This window comes from Chelonia mydas, unplaced genomic scaffold (genome assembly GCF_015237465.2).
Source record: "Chelonia mydas isolate rCheMyd1 unplaced genomic scaffold, rCheMyd1.pri.v2 scaffold_59_arrow_ctg1, whole genome shotgun sequence".
NCBI classification, from domain to species: Eukaryota; Metazoa; Chordata; order Testudines; family Cheloniidae; genus Chelonia; species Chelonia mydas.
Genome location: NW_025111270.1, coordinates 138,212 through 142,641, shown reverse-complemented (window position 1 = coordinate 142,641; position 4,430 = coordinate 138,212). Strand labels below are relative to the sequence as shown.

Here is a 4,430-nt window from a genome sequence, read left to right as displayed (position 1 = left end):
TTCACCAGAAGTCCCGCCCCATGGGATATTACTTCCAGGGTCAAGGCTGCCACGTGACCGGAAGCAAGGTATGTCATGTGACCCCTCTAACAACTCCTCCCACTGCCCTCTACCAATCAGGATGGGTTTCGCCCCGTAGGACTTCCCCCAAGAGGAGCTTTGACCAATCAGGGCGAGTTCTGGGGCGGGGTGTCCTCTCCGGAAGTGGGTCTTGTGACCCCTCTAACAACTCCTCCCCCCCCCACCCTCTACCAATCAGGATGCGTTTCGCCCCTGTAGGACGCCCAGAGAGGAGCTTTGACCAATCAGGGCGAGTTCCGGGTGGGGATGTCCTCTCCGGAAGTGGGTCTTGTGACCCCTCTAACAACTCCTCCCCCACCCGCTACCAATCAGGAGGGGTTTTGTTCCGATAGGACCAAGAGGAGATTTGATAATCCAATCAGGATGAGTTCCGGGGGCGGGGTGACCCGTCCGGAAATGATTCGTGTGACCCCTCTAACAACTCCTCCCCCAACCTCTACCAATCAGGCCGCCCCGAGAGCAGATTTGACCAAAATAGGGCAGGTTCTGGGATGGGGTGAACCGCCCAGAAGAGGGGCGTATGACCCCTCTGCCAATCAGAGCGCAGCACCATCACCCCATCGGGCAGAAGAGGCTGTCTTTTACCAAGAGCGCGTGTTTTAGAAATCGTGGAAACATGGACTCCTTCACCATCACCGTGAGAACTTCAGACTTTGTTTTAGCCCCGAAGGCCTTTGGACTTGTGTGGAGAAAGCGCTACATCAGCGACAGTTCTGAGGAGGACCCTTTGGCCCAGCCGTTGATGGACACCGGAAACCGACCCCGAAACCCGGCTGCTTGTGAGGCACTGCGATGAGCGTGATGGCCTCTTGTTGTCCACCCCAGAGAGTGGAAGGTGATCATGGCTTGGGGGAGTTACAGGCGGACAAGGTGAATGAAAAAGACGTGGCTCAGGTAAATGAATGTTTAAGAAGTACGGTCGGGGTGGGGTGTGTAATGGGGGTGGGAGGGCTAGGAACCAGGGATTGTGTAAATCAAAAACCAAGCAGTGGGTGCTTACGCTGTTTCTTTTTTGAAAAAATCTCTAACAGCTCGATGATGCCTTTCTGGAGGCCTTTGAGAACTTACACATCGGTAGCCCTGTGGGAGTAAATGTATCATGCATCAGCTGTTTTTGCTCATGTCTGAGACACAGATCTCAAGAGGAAAAGGACAAAATGGAAGAATGAACCAGCACAGACACCCTCATGTTAGGAGTCATGGCGTCCATTTTTACAGGCGGTTGTAAAAGGTTGTGTTAAACCAGGCGATTAATAAAACTTATTTAAATGTGTTAATATGAATGTTGTCCCCCACCCACACTTGTGTTAGTAAAAATGGTACCAGTAACAGTCATGTCTCCACAGGCGGCTCTGTTAAAGAAAATATATTACACCCCCGGGGAAGTTGGGAGCTTTGGCGGGGTGAACCCTCTTTTTCAAGTGGCCAAAAAGCATAGTAAAACTTTAAATAGAAGACAAGTAACAGCTTGGCTTTCAGACCAGGATGCTTATACTTTACACAAACGGCTCGCTACATTTTAAAAGAAACAAGACCATTGTTTCAGATGTGGATGCGCAATGGCAGGCAGATTTGGTGGATATGCACCAGTTCTCCAAACAGAACAGCAATTTTAAGTACATCTTAACAGTGGTAGACATTCTATCCAAATATGCCTGGGCCTTAGACCTAAGAGACAAGACGAGTGGTGAGGTATCCAAGGCCTTTTAAGCTATTTTTAGCGAAGGACGTGTGCCTCAAAAATTACAAACCGATCGGGGGAAAGAATTTTTAAACAAACCCTTAAGCAGATTGTTAAAACGGCATGGCATTCACCATTTTGTTACTAATAATGAAGTCAAAGCAGGGGTTGTGGAGCGGTTTAACAGAACTTTAAAAACTAGGATGTGGAGATATTTTACAGCCCATAACACCTTTCACTACATCATGTGTTACCTGACTTTATAAAGAGTTACAACCAGAGCTTTCACAGAACTATACGTACCAGACCCGCTGATGTTAACCCTTCAAATTCTCTGAAGGTATGGAAAATGGTTTATGGAGATGGTTTTAAAATAAAACCGGTTGTTGCCCCTTTTCGAAAAGGCGACCACGTGAGACTATCTAAAACCAAAGGAGCTTTTGAAAAAGGTTATGAACAGACATTACCGATGAGATATTCATAGTGGATGAAGCCTTAACCAGGGTCAGAGACCTGTATACCGATTAAAAGACTACGAGGGTGAGACAGTTACTGGATCTTTTTACCCTGAAGAATTACAAAAAGTAAACCCCAAACGAGACAGGATTTACAGGATTGAAAAAGTTCTAGCGGAGAAAGGAAAAGGGAGAAAAAAGCAACTACTGGTAAAATGGTTGGGGTGGCCTGATAAGTTTAACAGCTGGGTGAAAGCTTCTCAACTCTGTGACATTTAGACGCAAACAACAAACAAACAAAAGTTATTCCTCCCCGCAAAGACAGAGAAGATGAGCGACGGCGGGTTTTACATTACTTTGCCCAGCAACGCCAGCTCTGCAGTTTTTCCCCAAAACACCAGCTCGAACTTTACAATACGGCTAATTAAGCCCTTGGATCTCCGGGTGCCTGGGAGGTGGGGTTAGTGGAAATACAACCCGCACAGCTGGAACACTATCAACGAAGACACCCCTTTTGAAGTCACCTTTGGAGATATGGCATGGAGTTTCATCCTACGACGAGGTTATTACGCGTCCATACCCGAATTACTGGATCATATGAACAGTATCATAGCTCGTCACCCCGGACCGCCTGAGATGGTCATGAACTACGACCCTGTGGGTAGAAAAATTAGACTTAAATCCGCCTTTTACTTATATGTTTTCTACCAGCGGGGAGCTAGCTAACATTCTGGGCTTGGGCCCCAAACACAGCATCCAAAAATTCCCTTTCTCGGCAGACATTACAGGGGGTTTTAATTCCTTGTATCTGTACACGGATATCGTAGAACATCAGTTTGTGGGGGACTTTTCTGTTCCCCTGTTACGTTGTGTCCCCGTCCAAGGAAGGAACAATGAGTTTGTCACCATCACCTACGATAAACCTCATTACGTCCCTATCAGTAAACACCACATCGACACCATTACCATTGAAATAAAGACAGATCAGAACAAAAGCGTCTCATTTCGCTTTGGCAAGGTGATCATCAAGCTACACCTGCGCCCCGGAGAGAGAGTTTTCTAAAAAAGCAAAACAGTATTATGGCGATCCTAAAAAATTACGGCGACCCCAACGTCTACAGAAACTATTACAAAGCCCAGGCGGGATACGCCCTTCCCGGATATCATGGGGCCCCCTGATGTATGGGGCAGGCGTGGGTGGAATATTCCGTAGCCTCTTTCGAAAAGCCGTACCGCTTTTGAGGAGGGGGCTAGAGATTATTAAACCCCACGTAAAAACCGCCGCTCAAAACATAGCTAAAGACGTGGTAGGTCACGTCTCCGCGTGTTCTGGAGAAGGTGGGGAACACAGCTTCACAGGAAGGATCGGGGCTGATGTACATTAAAAGGAGGAAGAAGAGAAAGAGAAATGCGTCATACCCGCGATGCGCAGGTCCCCCGAAACCCTTTAAAAGAAGGGCTTTGACCCGCAGGGTCGCCATAAGCGAAAGTCCAAGAGGAAGCCTGGGCGAAAGAGGAAACACTCGCCGGCTGATACGAGAGATATATTTTAATCAACATGGCTTTCGTTCACTGCGGGTCTGAAGAATGCACCAAATCCGAACTAGACTTGTTCCAAATAGCCCCTACGCAGACCAGCATTGAGAAAAGCATCTACATCGAGGTGCCACCTCTGTCGGCCGTTACGGAGTCTGCCCCCATTGACTTCTTTATAGCAGGGAATGGCGTAGATTATATGGATTTAAACAACACACTGCTGTACCTGTGTTGCAAGATTGTAAAAGGAGACGGAACTGAACTCGCGCGGACGCCGAGGTGGGCCTGGTGAATTACCCAGTGGCCTCTATTTTTAGTCAGCTGGATGTCACGCTCGGAGACCGCTTGTAAGCCAAAGCAACAACTGTTACCCTTACAGGGCCTTTATAGAATCGGTGCTCAATTACAGCAACGACACCCTGCCACGCAATTTTCCGCTGGCCTCTTTTACAAAGACACTGCCGGACAACAGGAAGACACAGACTTGGATGGCGAGAATCTAGGGTTTGTGAGGCGTGCAAAGCTGACCTGCCAAAGCAGAACAGTAGAGCTTCTGGGTCATCTACACAGCGACCTGTTTTTTCAAGAAAAACTATTGTTGAACGGAGTGGATGTGAAAATTAAACTGACGCGCAGTAAAGATCCTTTCTGTTTAATGGGCAGCGGAACCGAAGGCT

The 4,430-nt window shown here is 47.8% G+C and overlaps 1 long non-coding RNA gene across 1 annotated transcript; it reads left to right on the top strand.

Moving 5' to 3' along the window:
* Positions 1 to 913: 913 nt before the first annotated feature.
* LOC119564994 lies at positions 914 to 1,364 on the top strand. The gene is made up of 2 exons (XR_005223728.2): positions 914 to 975; positions 1,113 to 1,364. It is a non-coding gene; the product is annotated as an uncharacterized LOC119564994 (long non-coding RNA).
* Positions 1,365 to 4,430: the final 3,066 nt, after the last annotated feature.